General features: G+C 46.3%; 1 protein-coding gene across 3 annotated transcripts in view; it reads right to left on the minus strand.

The window, feature by feature from the left end:
- GHR (growth hormone receptor) overlaps nucleotides 1–15,316 on the minus strand; it is a 105,406-nt gene extending 90,090 nt beyond the window's left edge. For 2 of the 3 annotated variants that reach the window (XR_013843352.1, XM_079994883.1), the window contains exon 1: nucleotides 15,006–15,316. The gene's annotated coding sequence lies outside the window, so the exon portion shown is untranslated. The remainder of the gene's footprint in view (nucleotides 1–15,005) is intronic. The other variant, XM_079994885.1, reaches the window with a different exon arrangement.
- Nucleotides 15,317–19,269: the final 3,953 nt, after the last annotated feature.

Here is a 19,269-nt window from a genome sequence, read left to right on the forward strand (position 1 = left end):
CTGATATTTAATTTGGCCATTTGTTTATAGGTTCATAAACAGTCTCTCTCTCTCTCTCTCTCTCTCTCACACACACACACACACACACACACACACACTTCCTGTAAGGTTTGTCTGGTAAAATTCCATTAAGAAATGACCTTTATGTCCGCCACAGGCATTGGATGAGGTGATTGATCATCAAAAACAGAATCCTGCTAAGGGAAGGCAACAACAATGTTTTCTTCTTTTCATCTCTTCCACACTAGGAAATAGCAGCACTCACGAAAATAATCTTCAGACTCTACATGACTGCAAACTGAATACAGCTATTAAAATTTGACAGCAACCTATGATAATGAGTAGGCTGCAGCCTTACACATTCAGAAACCCAGAGATGTCCATTTTGGCCCTTAGTTTCTCCAGGGGCCATGCAACGCTGCCATTCTAGCAGTCAAGGAAATCAAAATGCAACAAAACCCAATGTTAAATGGAATGTTTATTGTTGGGTCTGGCATTCAATATTGTTACATTATGGTCATTGTGATATTATTTTCTTTAGGCTATATTCTGCATACCACTTCGAGCACAAATGTATTGGTGTAAAATGCCACCAGCGTGTAAACAGGTTAACCACAACTCTGATCACAAAGAGTGATATGGGATAGAAATGGCTGCAGTACTGGGGAGTTTTTTTTTTTGGGGGGGGGGGAATTCAGTCACCAACTTTCATTAGTAGCGATAAATGGATGTCAATTGAACATATTAGTTAAGCTTGACAGCTCCAAAGCTTTTGGCTTTGTTTACTAAAAAATAAGTCAAGCAAACATGCTAAATTAGGGCACCAAGACATTTTCAGATACAAACTTGACCTTTCCCTATGCAAATCAAGCCAATCCCAAATTTTCCTGGAAAATCCACATCACTATCTATGACTAGACTTCTGCCCCTGTCTTGTCAACAGAGAAGAACTTTTCTGGCAGCAGTTTCAGCTTCTCCAGCTCTAGCATCTCATAGGAGAAACCTGGGGTTGGAGTCAAATGCTTGAGAACGACCATAGGCCAGTGGTATAGCACATGCCCTGGAAACAGAAGAGCCTTGGTTCAATGCATATCCAGAAAGACCAGATGGAAGGTGATGGGAAATACAGTATCTCTGCCTGAGACTCTGGAAAGCAGCTCTGTCATTCAGGCCACACTGTCAAATTGCTTTGAACAGTCATGGTGTCACTCCCAAAGAATGCTGGGAACTGTAGTTTGTTAAGAGTGCTGAGAGATGTTAGAAGACCCCTATTCCCCTCACAGAGATACAATTCACAGAGTGGGTTAACAATTGTTCCCTTTCCCAGGAAACTCTTGAAAACTGTAGCTTTGTGAGGGGAATAAGGGTCTCCTAACAACTCTCAGTACTCTAAACAAACCAGGATTCTCTGAGGGAAGCCATGATTGTTTGAAGTGATGTGATGCAGCTTTAAATGTATGGTGAATGTGGGGCCTCATAGCAGACAATACTGGCCCATGGTCTAACCTGGCACAATACAGCACAATGTCCAGGCCCGGATCTGGCCACAGCTCCCAACCTGTTCTAGAAACCACTTTTAAAAGTCCTAGGCCACCCATCCTTCCCTATGCCTCCACTGCCTTCCACCCAAAGAGGCTGCTCACCCTTTTGCCCCGTTTAGATTAGAACCGCTTTTCCGGGGGGGGGGGGGAAGCAAGGCAAAACCCAACAACGTTCCTCTGACAGAAAAGAGAACAAATGGCCAATGTGAAGCACAGAGGCAGCTGGGCAGCTCTGCAACATGATTGCACTTAATGAGAACAATGACCCCATGTACCCAAATGTCAATATCCTTTTCCAAGTATTTCAGAAACTGGATTCATTATTGCTCGTATTGGCAGGGTTTGCTAATTTGACAATGTCAGAGACTGGGGAGAGAACGTTTTGCAACAGACCGCAGGGACCATCCCCACAGTTGCCCAATCAGAACTCTGGACCGGATCATATTTATCTTTGCTAAGTCTTATAAACAACAGTTAGGACTGAAGGTGGGGTGCAGTGAACAGCTTAGCCCAGACCTCACAGTTATTACCCTAATCCCCTGGTAAGCACCATGGGGACACTTTACTGACTGAGAGCCAAGCAAAGCCTTAGTTTGCAGTCTTGATGTGAATCAGCAAGACTGATTGCCACAGGCAACTCTGCAGTGCCATTCTAATCTCGCTGCTGGAACCTGCCCAGAATCCTCTGAAATACTGAGTGTTTTGTCACTTGCCTGGAGATAAAAGTCAGATTTCTGTCTCTCTGGCTTTCATGCATTTCCTAAAACATTGCTGCACACGACCCCAATCTCTGAGCGGTGTGAGATTCCAGGGGTTCCAAATGCTTGCCCAGGGTTCATGTTTCCTTTCAGGAATGAGGCACAGCAGTGACTGTGGTGCTTTTATGATATATGGTTTATTTACACATATATACAATCTGAGCCTATGATGTGGGGGGGGGGGGACTCACAGCATCCACATCCCAAGAAAGTCCTGCTTCTCCCATAGCCACAGCCTAGTATTCCAGGAATGGCTCACCCTCTCTTCCAGTCCACCCTTCAGCTTTGGCATCCAGCTTCTAAGCTCAACTCTGGCCTTTTCTTCTACCAAACCCCACCCATTTGCCATCTCACACAGAGCACCTTTCCTTTGTTTCCCTTAATGGCCCATCACCCAGGCGATCATCTCATCAGGAAGCTAGCCTGGCTTATTTTTTTAAGACTTGATGGATCCAGAGTTTAGGAGGGTCTCTGCATACAGCCTACCGTACTTACCCACACCACACACACAAAAACTTTGTAACACTGTGTTTGCTCTGGGATGATTAAAACACACACACATACATGAAAGATCTCTCGAAGGACAGGCACAACTACATTTTGCTATGCTGCAGGTGCACTCTGTCCATGCTGATTACAGTCCCTGCATCGTAGGCTAAAAAGCTGAATGCGGTATTCCTGCATACCAGATATAAACACTGGCTCTGGTTAGCCATTGTGGGCAGTGAGATGCTTCTGTTCTGGCCAAGCAGGCAAAATTCCTCATCCTTAGACCTCCTCTGCTAATTACACACAACTGGGGAAAGAGAGTGCTTTCCCCTCCTTATCTAAACGGTAACTGTCACACCAGGTGGAAGGATAATTCTTACTGAAATCACAGTCAGCAAGACAAAGCTTAAACTTCACTGAGCGCTGCAGTGCAGACGATACCAAGCAACTGGTATTTCATTTTGTTAAAAGAATACGATGTGATTGCTAATCATGCAGCTAGTGCTACCTGCTGTTTCGATTGTGGCGCACTTGCGCAAGTTTTTGCATACAGATTTTACAATCCATGCCAGCCAGAGGCAGGCTCAGGCTTAGGAAGCTATCCTATGCTGAATCAAAGCGTTTGTTTGTTTGTTTTATTAAAGCTGCCTTTTGGGATAACTCCTTACAAACCACTCATTAAAAACCACGACACATCTAGCTCAGTATTAGCTTCTGTCTACAGATTCTATTACTGCCAACTTAGCAGTTCGAAAGCACGTCAAAGTGCAAGTAAATAAATAGATACCGCTCTGGCGGGAAGGTAAACAGTGTTTCTGTGAGCTGCTCTGGTTCGCCAGAAGCGGCTTAGTCATGCTGTACGCCGGCTCCCTCGGCCAATAAAGCAAGATGAGCCCCGCAACCCCAGAGTCGGACAGGGGTCCCTTTACCTTTACTTTACAGATTCTATGCAGACTATCTGGCAGCGGCTCTCCCTGGACATACTAGGGATTGAACCCAGAACCTTCAGATGCTCTACCCCTGGCACCCTAACAAGGTTCCCCTGCCTGGGGGAAGCTTCATATTCTATGCTAAGAAGCTTCTTTCTGATGCTTTCTACGATGAATCCCAAAGTAGTGAGCATCTGCAGCTGACTCTAGTGTCCTGCAGCCCGAAGTAAGCTAACTTAGTTGGGAGTCGGCTGCACTAAAACCTCCTAGAGTTCAGACTCCTGTTGAATACAGCAAAGAAGGTGAGGCTCCCTTCCTTCTCTCTCCACATCCTCCAGATCATCAAACCAATCACATTCCCAGTTCAGCTTTAAATCTTTGCTATTTTATCTTCCATGCAAAGAACGCGAAGCTTATTATTGGGTCAGAGATACATCTACAGTGCACTGTGCAAAGCTTAAGAGGGTGGAAACAGCTGACACTAGGCAGAGGGAGGAAGGAAGGCAGTGGGAACCCTACGTGATGTTTGGTACCAGTAACCTCTTACGGTGCAGCTTTCCAGCTCCTAAGCAGGAGAGCCTGGTAGCCGCATGATGCAATTACTGGGTGGAAGCTAATCTTGCCTGCATACTTTGGACTCTGCTTGATTAGCAGAAAGCTTTTTCCTGACATATTTCAGACTTCTTCTTTTTTTTTTAAAAAAAAGTTTTGTATTGAAAGCTTTTCACGGACAACAAAGATACATGTGGCACCTCTTTTTTCAGTTCACATTGTCTTTTCTACAGGTCAGTTACATTTGGAGTGAGATATTGCTATTGTAGGCATTTCGAGTTGGGGGGAGAGAGGTGGGGGGGTGAGAAGGGGGTAGCGTTCTTTCCTTCTTTTGCAGAGTATATATGTGGAATTCTGTGTCAGCATCATGTGGATAAGTTCTTTAAAGGAAAAAAAAGCTCTGCTGATAAGAGTACTATTGTTTCTTCCACCCTTTTCTTCCTCCTATTCTTTCTTCCACCACAGATGCATTTTTACATATTATGGATTCTATCTTGATAAATACTTCGTATATATAAACGGAGCAGTTCTTTTCTTTTCGTGAATGTGAAACAGTGTTAGAAATTCATATATAAAGCTAATCGACCAGTGGCACCTTAAACCTAGGTTACAGTTGCCACAACAGAATGTCTAGGCACCGTTTTCCAATTTTTTTAAAAAAACTATTATTATTACTATTGTTATTATTTATTACTATTTATTAACTATTTATATTTTAAAGAAAAAATCTCAAAGTAGTTTACAACACATTGAAACATCAACTATACAATCCATAATAAAACCCACATTCAAGCTTCAAGGAAAGTAGTTCGGATCCTTCTTTTATTGACATGTTGTTTTCCCCATATTTATTTACCTACTTAATTAATATAACTGTCCTATAGCATAAGTTCTCCAGGAAGCCGGTGTGGTGTAGCATTGGACTAGGACCTGGGAGATCAGGGTTCAAATCCCCACTCACTAGGTGACCTTGGGCCAGTCACAGCCTCGTACCCTACTTTGCAGGGTTGTTGGAGAGATTAATTGAGGACAGGGGTGAACAATGTACTCCTTGGAGGAAAAAATGGGATATACGTGCAATAAATAAGCTCTTCTGCTCACCTGCTGAAGAAAGCTGAAGGGACCAGCCAGATGGAGATGTCAAGCACCAACCTGACATCCAGAAATCTCCATGTGGTCACAACTGAACATGCCTAGTGCCTTGGGAATTTCAAACACTGATTTGAACTTTTTGTGTGTCCATCATCTGTAGTTTGCTCACAACTTTGTACTTGTCTACCAGCCATGACAAAATTAAATTTAAAGGAGCCCATGGCAGTGACCAAAGAAGGAATGTTGAGTACCAGTAATATTCTGATGCAAGTTTTACAGTACTTAGAAACAAGTCCCACTGTGTTTAATAGGGCTTACTTCCAGTATTGCAACCTGAGTTTCTTCACTATAAATAAACCACCCCCCACAGGTAATTAAATAATCATGGGGGCTGTTTGGTGGGATTGTGCATTGTCACAACAGTTAATTCAGCACCATCACTTAGCTGTGGGCTGGACGAGACTTGCATCCTCTGCAATGCTGAATGTTGCGGTGGGAAGCCTAAGAAGGAATTTAAAATTCTCAATCACCATTATCAAAATAAAGTTAAATTTTGGAATAAACTGCTCACCCATGTATTTATCGCAGCAGGTTTCCTACAAAATAGCAGTGCTAGATTCCACAAAAATCTTTTATTTTGCTGCATTTAAAGCAGTAAACAGGCATAGCCTGCAATTCTAAACACAGTTATTTGCCAGAAAGCATGAGAAAATTGAGGCCTAAACAAGATCATGTTTAAATTACCCCTTTGGGGGCTTGCCATTCAGGCAGGATGATTGTTTATCAAAAGTATCAAAAGTGGCTGCGATGAAGCAATCCAGCCAGCACCCAAACATAAATTACTATTTAAAAACCAACAACAACAGCCATTTATAGTTTTTGTTATTGCAGCCTTCCCTCAAGGCAACTTAAAACAACACAAAATGCATTAACACAGTAAAACAACAAAGCGCCTTAAAATGATCTAAAACAGTGGGGAATAGGGGCTTCCTAACAACTCTCAGCACCCTTAGAAAACTACAGTTCCCAGGATCCTTTGGGGGAAGCCATGGCTGTTTAAAGTGGTATGATACTGTTTTAAATGTATAGGGGTCCTACTGTGTGCCATTTCAGAAGGCATTGTTTTTCATCCAATAAATATTTACTGAAAGAAATGACAGGAGGAGGCAGAAGGCAGGCAGGCACAGGTATGTTTATATTGTATAGTAAACATAAGATATCCTTGTAACATGCCTGAACAGCCTGCCAGTTCTTTGGAGCAGGATTGCAATTATTTTCTGGCACTTCCAGACAGTAGTAAGGTGCAACTAACAGTGCAGCGAGTCATACAAAGAAAACAACACCTGTTGTGTCTTATTATTATTAGCCACTAGTTAGGGGAGGGGTAAAACCTTTGGTGGGGGCATGTCGTGCTCCTTCTGGGGTCGTTTGTCCAACTTTGGTCCACACCCTGCACTCAGCTCTCACCTGTGGCTCCTAGAAGCTGTCAGCAGGCAATAGCAGCCACATTCTGGGTAAAGGTAAAGGTAAAGGGACCCCTGACCATTAGGTCCAGTCACAGACGACTCTGGGGTTGCGGCGCTCATCTCGCTTTATTGGCTGATGGAGCCAGCGTTTGTCCGCAGACAGCTTCCGGGTCATGTAGCCAGCATGACTAAGCCGCTTCTGGCAAACCAGAGCAGCGCACGGAAACGCCGTTTACCTTCCCGCCGGAGCGGTACCTATTTATCTACTTGCACTTTGACGTGCTTTCCAACTGCTAGGTTGGCAGGAGCAGGGACCGAGCAACAGGAGCTCACCCCGTCGCAGGGATTCGAACCGCTGACCTTCCGATCGGCAAGCCCTAGGCTCTGTGGTTTAACCCACAGCGCCACCCGCGTTACTCCACATTCTGGGAATGGCTGGCTAAACCAGGTAAGGGTAGCCGATGGGTCTCAAACCCTCGGTGAGTCAGGGACTTTCCTTGCACATGAAGATAGGCCCCGGCGGATTGAGCTGATGCAACCAGGCCTGGGAAGTGATATATAAAGATTTGAATAGAATATTGAAAATTACTTTTTTTTAAAAAAATAGAAGCTATGGTTTTGAAAGGTACAGGAGTTAATGGATTTACTGTGCAAAGGACTTTGTTCTTGAATCTGAGAGTGGATGCCAGGCCAAGACCAGCCAATCCCCATAGAAGGAAGAAGCCACCGCCAAAGAAGATAAGGAAGATTGGCAAAACAAACTAATGAACTTTGCAGGACATACTGGATAATTTGAAACCCAAGAAAGAAAGTGTTATGTATTGAAGTTCTCACTCAGGCCACCAGGAGTATTGTGTATGTAGTTTTCACTCAGGTCCACGTCAGTTATTTTAGGCGGGAAACCCTGGGTTGTTCTTGCTACAATGTTTGACAGCCAGCTGCCTATAAAAGCAGGCCGGCTGAGCTGTTTGCTGTTCAGTTTCTATTCCAGCTTACAAAATAAAGAGCTGCTTGGAGAAATCGCTGTGTCGTCTGCTATGTCAACCCACAACTTAACACTGGCGACGAGGATGGGATCGATGGACATCAGAGCACAGCCAGACGCGGCCACCCTCTGAGATGAGCTGAATCACGGAGCTGAAACACTGAGCGAAATCACGGAGCAGAACCAATTCAGAGCTGACCGTTCTGGCTAGAGCACAGTGTACCATCCATCGCCTCCACGTCGGCATCGGAACCATGGCTTCACTCGTGCCTCTACCGCCGTTTGACCCAGCCTCTGAATCCTGGGACTCCTACCTCGCTCGGTTTGACTGCTACCTCCAAGCAAATGAGCTGACAAGAGGGTCTGTAGAGCAGAAGCGGGGCCTCTCCTCAGCCTTTGTGGCCCCGAAGTGTTCGCGACGGCCCGAGCATTGGTTGCGCCTCTACCAGTCCAGGCAGCACCTTGAGACACGATTCAAGAGAAGCTCCGCAACCACTACACACCAAAGCCGTCCAAGATTGCTGCCCGCCATGCGTTCTACCACTGGAACCAGGCAGAGGAGGAGTCAATCAACAACTACACCACCACCCTCTGACAGGCTGCAATGCACTGCGAGTTCCGAGACTTAGATGATGCCCTGATGGATCAAATCATCTGTGGGGTCCGGGACATTCGTCTGCAACGGCATCTCCTCGCCATGCCAGACATCACGCTGCAGAAAGCCACTGAGGAGGCCGTGGCCTCAGAAGCTGTTGAACTCTCCGCCCAGGAGATCCGCAAGGCCAGTAGACCGTATTTAAAGGACTATGTTGTTGGACATGTAACACTGTTGGTCTAATGGAAGTAATGTGAAATGTAACCGATATGCTTTGTGCCTAATTGAACCATTACGTGTAGTGCTGTATATAAGGAAACAATTACGATTGTAACTAACGCCTTATCTCGGTGGGGAGGGGTGTTATGTATTGAAGTTCTCACTCAGGCCACCAGGAGTATTGTGTATGTAGTTTTCACTCAGGTCCACGTCAGTTATTTTAGGCGGGAAACCCTGGGTTGTTCTTGCTACAATGTTTGACAGCCAGCTGCCTATAAAAGCAGGCCGGCTGAGCTGTTTGCTGTTCAGTTTCTATTCCAGCTTACAAAATAAAGAGCTGCTTGGAGAAATCGCTGTGTCGTCTGCTATGTCAACCCACAACTTAACACTTGGACTTTCCTTGCACATGAAGATAGGCCCCGGCGGATTGAGCTGATGCAACCAGGCCTGGGAAGTGATATATAAAGATTTGAATAGAATATTGAAAATTACTTTTTTTAAAAAAAATAGAAGCTATTGTTTTGAAAGGTACAGGAGTTAATGGATTTACTGTGCAAAGGACTTTGTTCTTGAATCTGAGAGTGGATGCCAGGCCAAGACCAGCCAATCCCCATAGAAGGAAGAAGCCACCGCCAAAGAAGATAAGGAAGATTGGCAAAACAAACTAATGAACTTTGCAGGACATACTGGATAATTTGAAACCCAAGAAAGAAAGGACATTGATTTTTTTCTCTCTCTCCTTTTTGTTTGTTTTTTCTTTTTAAAAATGTTTAATTCCTCAACCTTGGCCCTCCAGATGTTTTTGGCCTACAACTCCCATGATCCCTAGCTAGCAAGACCAGTGGTCAGGGATGATGGGAATTGTAGTCTCAAAACATCTGGAGGGCCAAGGTGGAGGAAACCTGGTTTAATGCATATCTTGCAAGCTTTGTGTATAGGTTTTACATTATCTGAACTTTAAAGGGCACTTGTAACAACATGAATAAGGTTTTAAAAATGAACTGCTAAGAATATAAGACCTTATGGACACAGTGGCGTAGCGTGGGGGGTGCAGGGGGGCCCGGCCGCACCGGGCGCAACATCTGGGGGTTAGGGTTAGGGGGCGCAAATCCGCGGGTTAGGGGGCGCAAATCCATGGGTTAGGGGGCGCATATTACTTGCCTTGCCCCGGGTGCTGACAACCCACGCTACACCACTGTATGGACATGCATGAATAAGTATAAAATAATGGAACCAGGAGGGGGAGTGGAGGGGAGTCAATTAAGATGTATGAATTAAATTCTTGATTGTGATGGGTTTTTTTTTTTGTTATTATAAAATTAATAAATTGTATCGAAAAAAGAAAGAAAGAGGTGAATGGACCAATAGAGGGCCCAACGGTCAAGAAGGCGGTTTCTGCACATGGGATATAAATGCAGAAAATGAATAAATGAATAGATTTGGTGGAATTTGTTTTTTTTAATAATGAGGTTTCAAGAAACCCCTTTCTCCACATTTCTTTATGACATTGAGCACCAGGTGGTCAGGAGCTCTCTGGCTAGATTGCCGCTCACAACTGTGGGTGTTTCATACTCCCTCCCAGGTTGAAAATGTGCTTTGTGTAGATCTCCTGGAGCAAAACGAAGCTTTGAAAGCCTAGTTGCAGCTACAAGGAATATGTTGTTTTACTCATTTCAGAGAGCCTCACATTTAGAAGAGACAAGGATGCCCGGAGTTGGCACACATCACATTTTCAACACATCTTGGCAGTGGGGCAGCTTTTAAAATTTTAAGTTTCAACAGAAGATGCCTTCTTCTCTCTTCTTTCATGTACTAATTTACCCGAACTCTGTAAACAGAAGATTATGAAACCTGGCGTTCTGAACACGAACTGAGATCTTTGGGGAGCTTGTTACCATAGCTGTCAACGTTTCCCTTTTTTTAAGGGAAATTCCCTTATTCCGAATAGGATTCCTCGCAAGAAAAGGGAAAAGTTGACAGTTATGCTTGTTACATGTGACAGGGAATCTGTGGTCATCTTGATATTGTCGCCTACAATTCCCACCATGCCTTATGTTCCCAATCTATGCCTGTGCTCTGCAGGCGAGGACCTCCTGCTGATACCATCTTATCAGGAGGTTTCTTGTGCATAATGTAGGAATTGCCCCTTTACTATGGTGGCACCTATCCTTGAGATTTCCCTCCCCTTGAATACTAGACGGGCGCCATCTTTTCAGCACCTACTGAAGAAGGCCTTCTGTCAACAAGCCTTTTAACCCAAGATTTTCCCCAGTCATCGCAATTGTTTTATAGAAATTTTTATTGTTTCAGTGCTTGTTTGCCTCCTGTGGGATATAAATTTAGTAAATAAATAAATATTCGCTTTTTAAAAGGAGCATATCAAAGAAACCTCCACTTCACCACTTATTAAAAGCCAGCCTGTTTCAGCGGGCCTTTGGCCAAAGGCTGTGCCCACGCCATAATTTTAAAGTGCATTCAAAGCACATTACTTCCCTCAAAGAATTCTGAGCAGTGCATTTTAACCCTCACGGAGTCAGAATTCCCAGCAACCTTTAGTAAACTACAGTGCCCAGAATTCTTTGAGAGGGAAATGTGTTTCAAATGTGCTTAAAAGGCACAGTGTCTACACAGCCACACAGGGTGCTGTTCTGTTACCCCTGATGTGCAGTTAATTTTTTCTTGCTCTGCTTTTGTTTTCCTGCTTGGTCATTTACTTTTTATACCACAGTGTACATCTTTCCTCCTTGGTTGATTAATGAATAGGTAACATTTACCGTATTTTTCGCTCTATAAGATGCACCAGACCATAAGAAGCACCTAGTTTTTAGAGGAGGAAAACAAGAAAAAAATATTCTGAATCCCAGAAGCCAGAACAGAAAGAGGGATCACTACACAGCGATCCCTCTCGCTGTTCTGGCTTCTGGGATAGCCGTGCGAAGCCTCTTCAGGGCAGGGGGAGCCTTCATCCCGCTGCCCTGAAGAGGCTTCGCACGGCTATCCCAGAAGCTAGAACAGCAATAGGGAGTGCTGCGCAGTGATCCCTCTCACTGTTCTGGCTTCTGAGATAGCTGTGCAGCCTGCATTCGCTCCATAAGATGCACACACATTTCCCCTTACTTTTCAGGAGGGAAGAAGTGCATCTTATAGAGCGAAAAATACGGTAACTGCTTGTATACATATATTTTTCTACTTCTGGATTTTTTTATATTCTACGGTACATTTGTAACATGCAAGTCCTTTCTGGTGGGAGGGAAGCCGTCTAGAAATATATGTATAATTCTAAACAAAGCAGGGCATTTGGTAGATTAATATAGGTGCTTCTCCAATGCGCTATCCTATGTGCAGTGCAGCAGGTATCTCAAATGTATACACTTCCGCTGACATTTTCAAATCAGATAGAAGCTGGTTTGCAGGAAAACTCATCGAACAGCAGTATTTCTCAAGGAACAACAGGATACATATGGATTGGCATTCCATTTTAGGGGGTGAAAGTTACCGTAATGTTTGCAAAATTCTTCAGTGAGGGGGTCTTAAAAATATGTTTTTGGGTGTGAGGAATTCAAATCTGCTTCTATTTTTGTGACTGGACAACGTTTAGCTTGCTAAGTCTACACCTGATGAAGAAGCAGGGAAGATGCTTTCGGAAAAACCAACACATTTTAATTTTACCGTCTGAAAATGTCATAATGCTAAATACTATAATGCTAAATAGTAAGCAGATAAATAAATAATATAGATACAGAACTGCAAGTACTTCAACAATCATTTTTAATGATTTCTATGAAATCGTACACAGGTTTTACCTACCAAGTAAAACTAAATTATTTTTTAATTTCACCAAAACATCTTTTGAATTCCCAACTAATGTCACAACTTTTGAGCCCACCCACCCCTTCATTTTGGGAGGCTGAGAGCTGGAAAATTCAACACGCCCTAATCTAACATGTGCTCTTCTTTGAACACCAGCAGTGGGAGTGCACTGGAGCCAGAGTAAACAGGAATGTGTGTACACAGATCAAAATATTGGTGCACTCACAGAAAATCTTTTCGAATCCAGGTTCAGAAATCTGTGTAACTTAACCTTCCATTCCTTATCTCACCATCACTCTGTGCGAAGGTTCCCTTTGTGATTATTCACTACACAATTACACACTGCACAAGGGGGAAAGCCTGTTGCCCCCCATCCCCCATCCTGAAACCCCTTTTGTTATTCACACAGCCCCCTGTGCAGGGGACGGAATGTCTGCAGAGGGCAGGAGCGGGGGGGGGGGGGGGGGCTGAAAAGGCTGACTTAAGAGGCTTGATCTTCCATTTTATATAAACCATCTCGAGTAGAGGGGGGAAATCCACCTTCTCAGTGGTCTAAAAAGACTTCATGGGCACGATTCTACCAAAGGTAGGCACTTCAAAAACCCCACTGTTGCTGATGGACCACAAACCTATGGGTATTTGTGTGGACCACAAAGCGTTGTGTATTTGTGTGGAAGTAGTTACCACCGCATTCAGTCGAACTGCGTTCAATGTGCATAATTGTGTTCTTAATCATATGCTTAGTTCGCTCCATCCCATTGAAATCTACTAGACAACAGCACAATCGCATTTGCATTTCTTCAGAAACAAATCCCACTTGTGCTCAATGGCATTAACTCCTAGGTAAGTGTGCACAGGCTTGCAGGCTCAGCGGTGCTGAACTTTAGCCGGATTGTGACCTCCCGGCTTTATTTGTGCGAAAGCAGACAAGAGTAATTATTGTAATTGTGGGTAAAGTGCAACTGCATATCAATTACCTATCAATGCAATCTGTAAGCCCGTCAATGAAACTTAATTTGAGTTTACCTGGGGAATCTTTAATAGCGCTGAGTAAATGAATACCCTTAACGGCACAATGCCTGGATAGAAAGACTGTAATTAAGCAGGCAGCTATACCATTCTAGCTAACATCAGTATTCAACATTTTATTGGTGCCGACAGGGGACATTAAAGCTGTGATTCTATGCACTTTTACTTAGCCTCACTGAACACAGTGGAGCAGATAGCTCAGCCTCTTACAGCATGAGACTCTTCATCTCAACGTCGTGGATTTGAGTCCCATGCTGTGCAAGAGAGTCATGCATTGCAGGAGCTTAGACTAGATGGCCTTCTGTGTTCCTCCCAACTCTATTATATCCAAGAAAACATGGATTGGGTTGAGCTGCAAGGATATTTGCTCCTTGGGTGCTATTCTGCAACGGTGCTGTTCTGCTAGGCTGGGCATTCTGTGTTCTTATGGAGAGCTGGGACAAGACAAGAGTGTGTTGAATTTGGGGGAGATGAGAGTGGACAAGAATTCATATAAAGTTGGCGGAGGGACGCCAGTTTCATATCAGGTGCAATAAATGCCGCCTCATCCAGAACAACAGGTGAAGTGAGCTAGTTTGTCAAAAACTGGTCTAAAAGTGAAAAAGCCCTCGTTAGCCATGCAACTAAGCATCCCCATCGAAATCTACCTTTGTTGCAATAGCTCTTCTGGCTTACAACAGCAAGCAACACCCCGAACCCTAAACAAGCAAGCAAACAAACAAAAGTAGAACTCAGGAGAAAAACCAAACATCCACCACGAAGAGACTTGTGGCACTTTAAGGACTACTACCGCATTTATGACGGTATAAACTTCCGTGGACTATCAAAGAGTCCTGAGACAAGCTGTAGTCCACAAAGGATTCCGCCGTCAGAAATGTGTTATGTCTTAAGAGGTGCCACGAGACCTTTGTTGTTCCTGTTGCAACAGACGTGACACGGCTTTCGGGGGGGGGGGGTGTTCCACCAGAAAGAAACCTCTATTTCCACCTAACAAGCGGCATCGATCTCGCTTCAAGCTGTCAAAGTTGGGAGGAAAAGGACGCCTCTTTCTTTCAGAAGGAGGGGGCGCTTGCTAGAATTCTCAACTACTGAGAACAACCGCCCCCTCAAAAAACAACAACCCGTGCCTCTCCCTATAGTAGCTGGCCTTGCACACACACACACACACACACACTCCCAACTTCCCATTGCCCGAGGAAGCGAATCCTGCCCACCAGTTCCTTCGCTCTCCCCAACTTCCTCGAAGTTTGCAATCAACAGGCGTTCGTTTGCACGTTCACCTGGGACAAGGCGAAGTCGCTGCGCACTCAAGAAACTTTGCCTTCCAGCGAGCGAGCGCGATTGGAAACGCAGGGATCGTCGGAGGCGGAGAGCGCAGAGGAAAAGAGTCTCTCCAACCTCCAAGCCTCCACGACGGAGATCAGATTACCACTTGCCTCCCGTGGGGGCGGAGGGAGGACGGGGAAAGTCGACCCCCTACAGGGGGAGACGCGAAGGAAACCCCAGAATAAGAATGCGCCCCTCGTGCGCCCTCCTTTACCTGCCTTGCCAACGAGGCGCAGAAGTCCAGCGCGCTCCCTTGTCTCCGTGGACGCTGCGCTCTCGCCAGGGCAGACAAACAGCTACGCCCCTGGCTGCGCGTACCCCGACCCAGGCTGCCGAGATCTCACTTGTCGCCCCCAAGGCACCCTCCTCTTTTTCCGCCGCCGCTGCCTCTCCTTCTTCCCATGGCCGTAGCCGCCGCTGCTGTTGGAGAGTTGGAAAGCGTCGGAGAGAGTTGCGCCTGGAGGGAGAGGCGGGCTTTATGTCCGCCGAGGGGAGCGGCTTCTTTTAAGAAGGGATCTGCTCGGCACTTTCTGCTCCGGGCGGAGGGGCGAAGCGGAGGGGGGGGGGCTGCGAGGCAGGGAGGAGGCAAGCGCTGCGTTCTGGCAAGCTCGGGTTGCTGCCCAGCCCGGGAGGAGGTGCGCCTTAGCGCGCGTCTCTTTTTTGCCTGGATCCCCGCCCCCCCCGGTCCAAAATAATTTCTCCCCCCTTTCTTTTTTCGGGGCTCCACCTAGAGAGAGAACTTCGCGACTGCAGGGCCTGTATTTTCCCATTCCGAACCGAGGAAGGGTCTCCATGGTGGACATTCAAGTTTGTTTTACAGTTGTTGGTTTTTTTTAAGAGGGGTAAGAAAGGGGGGGGGGGTGATAATTCTACGATGCCGTAGAATTGCAGAGTTGGAAGGGATGCCGAGAGTCAACTAGTCCAACCCCTGCAAGGCAGGAATCTTTGGTCCCATGTGGGGCAGAATGAAAGCAGCACCTGCCCACCTCCGTTTCTTTACATTTCATTTGGGCCACCGATATAGCACTATTTATTTATTGCATTGTATCCCGCAAGGAGCTCGAGGTGGTATACATAGTTTTCCCCCTCCGCATTGAATCCCCACAGCAACCCTGTGAGGTAGGCACATACATACGAAGCTGCCTCATACAGAGTCAGGCTGCTGGCCCATCTAGCGCAGACTTGTCCACACTGTCTGGCAGCGGCTGCCCAGGATTTCAGGCAGGGACTCTCCCAGCCCTACCCGAGGGTTCCCGGCATCAAACCTGGTGCCTTCTGCATGCACAGAAAATACTCTGCCACTGAGCTATGTCCCTTTCCGTAGGTTTCTCCCCACTTATGAACCAGTGACCTTTGCATGTGAAGCAAGCATGAGAAACCACTGCGATGCAGAAACTGTGCAGGTTAGGCTAAGAGGTAGCAACCAGCCCAGTCACCCAGAGTCACCGAGTGAGCTTCATGGCCAAGTGAGGATTTGAACCCGGGTCCCCCAGGAACTAAGGGACGCGGGTGGCGCTGTGGGTAAAACCTCAGCGCCTAGGACTTGCCAATCGTATGGTCGGCGGTTCGAATCCCCGCGACGGGGTGCGCTCCCGTTGCTCGGTCGCAGCACCTGCCAACCTAGCAGTTCAAAAGCACCCCCGGGTGCAAGTAGATAAATAGGGACCGCTTACTAGCGGGAAGGTAAACGGCGTTTCCGTGTGCTGCGCTGGCTCGCCAGATGCAGCTTGTCACACTGGCCACGTGACCCAGAAGTGTCTTCGGACAGCGCTGGCCCCTGGCCTCTTAAGTGAGATGGGCGCACAACTCCAGAGTCGGACACGACTGGCCCGTATGGGCAGGGGTATCTTTACCTTTACCTTTACCTTACCCCCAGGTCCTGGGATGCGGATGACACTGTGGGTTAAACCATGGAGCCTAGGAATTGCCGATCAGAAGGTCAGAGGTTCGAATCCCCGCGACGGGGTAAGCTCCCGTTGTTTGGTCCCTGCTCCTGCCAACCTAGCAGTTCAAAAGCACGTCAAAGTGCAAGTAGATAAATAGGTACCGCTCCGGCAGGAAGGTAAACGGCGTTTCCATGCGCTGCTCTGGTTCGCCAGAAGCGGCTTAGTCATGCTGGCCACATGACCCGGAAGCTGTACGCCCTCAGCCAATAAAGCGAGATGAGCTCCACAACCCCAGAGTCAGCCTAATGGTCAGGGGTCCCTTTACCTTTACCTTTACCCCCAGGTCCTGCACCATAACCATTACACCATTGCTCTGATTGCTAGGTATAAAGATCAGGGAGGGGAAAACTCCAGGACATTTCTGTACTCATGCCATTCTTGGCTTTTGTTAATTTTGGAAAACACAGGTGTCTAGTCTGATTTCAATATTGCAGGAACCAGTTATTCCTCAGAAGCACCTTTACCTGTGGCCAGCTTCACTGGTACCACATCGTCAGTGCCAAGAGTTGTAAGAAATGCAGTCCTTTCATTGTATTCATTTTGCACCAACAGCTTTACAAAAGAGGAGAGATCTCTGCACTATTTATTGAGTGGCTTGCAATCTAGACCAAGGCATGGGGGAAATAACAGGGGGAGGAGAGGCAGGAATAAACAGAGAAGCAGTGTGGGGTTAGCTGGCGCAGTCTGTCATTAGCTCTGGCTCCACCTACTGTTGGCCTCCCTGCCTTCCAGCCCAAAGAACACCAGGCACCACCACAAGTAGCCGTAAACTAGGTTATTAAATTATACAAATGGACATAGGGCTATGTACCAGGGAGAGTGTTCTTGCACTCAGATTCTGCTTTGGGACTAAGTAAAGATAGCAAGGGACGTGGGTGGTGCTGTGGGTTAAACCACAGAGCCTAGGACTTGCCGATCAGAAGGTCGGTGGTTCAAATCCCCGCGACGGAGTGAGCTCCCGTTGCTTGGTCCCTACTCATGCCAACCTAGCAGTTCGAAAGCATGTCAAAGTGCAAGTAGATAAATAGGTACCGCTCCGGCAGGAAGGTAAACGGCGTTTCCATGCGCTGCTCTGGTTCGCCAGAAGCGGCTTAGTCATGCTGGCCACATGACCCGGAAGCTGTACGCCCTCAGCCAATAAAGCGAGATGAGCTCCACAACCCCAGAGTCAGCCTAATGGTCAGGGGTCCCTTTACCTTTACCTTTACCCCCAGGTCCTGCACCATAACCATTACACCATTGCTCTGATTGCTAGGTATAAAGATCAGGGAGGGGAAAACTCCAGGACATTTCTGTACTCATGCCATTCTTGGCTTTTGTTAATTTTGGAAAACACAGGTGTCTAGTCTGATTTCAATATTGCAGGAACCAGTTATTCCTCAGAAGCACCTTTACCTGTGGCCAGCTTCACTGGTACCACATCGTCAGTGCCAAGAGTTGTAAGAAATGCAGTCCTTTCATTGTATTCATTTTGCACCAACAGCTTTACAAAAGAGGAGAGATCTCTGCACTATTTATTGAGTGGCTTGCAATCTAGACCAAGGCATGGGGGAAATAACAGGGGGAGGAGAGGCAGGAATAAACAGAGAAGCAGTGTGGGGTTAGCTGGCGCAGTCTGTCATTAGCTCTGGCTCCACCTACTGTTGGCCTCCCTGCCTTCCAGCCCAAAGAACACCAGGCACCACCACAAGTAGCCGTAAACTAGGTTATTAAATTATACAAATGGACATAGGGCTATGTACCAGGGAGAGTGTTCTTGCACTCAGATTCTGCTTTGGGACTAAGTAAAGATAGCAAGGGACGTGGGTGGTGCTGTGGGTTAAACCACAGAGCCTAGGACTTGCCGATCAGAAGGTCGGTGGTTCAAATCCCCGCGACGGAGTGAGCTCCCGTTGCTTGGTCCCTACTCATGCCAACCTAGCAGTTCGAAAGCATGTCAAAGTGCAAGTAGATAAATAGGTACCGCTCTGGCAGGAAGGTAAACGGCGTTTCCGTGCGCTTCTCTGGTTCGCCAGAAGCGGCTTAGTCATGCTGGCCACATGACCCGGAAGCTGTACGCCGGCTCCCTTGGCCAATAAAGCGAGATGAGCGCCACAACCCCAGAGTCGGCCACAACTGCACCTTATGGTCAGGGGTCCCTTTACCTTTACCTTTAAAGATAGCAAACTGACTCTCTGAAAGCAGGTCCTTATGCAGCCATCCAGGCACAACAGCTGGCTTGGGGAAACCCAGATGTTTGCTCTTCCACTCCTCTCACAATGCATTTAATAATGCAGCTAAATAAAATACAGTATGTTGCATCCCAGAGCAAGCAACCTGTGGCCTGTAAAAGTTGTTGGGACTCTTAGCAGCTTCAGTCAGCATAGTCAATGGTTAGGGATAATGGAAACTGTAGTCCAACAACATCTGCCGGGCCACAGATTCTCCATCCCTTGTGTAACTGTACTGCAGATGAGCAACCCTTTTAAAAACAGTGTTAGAAAAAAAAGTAATCTGCTGTGAGGTTTCCAAAGGGTTAATTGACCCAATAAA

The sequence above is a fragment of the Podarcis cretensis genome (assembly GCF_951804945.1).
Source record: "Podarcis cretensis genome assembly, chromosome: 11".
Taxonomy (NCBI): Eukaryota; Metazoa; Chordata; class Lepidosauria; order Squamata; family Lacertidae; genus Podarcis; species Podarcis cretensis.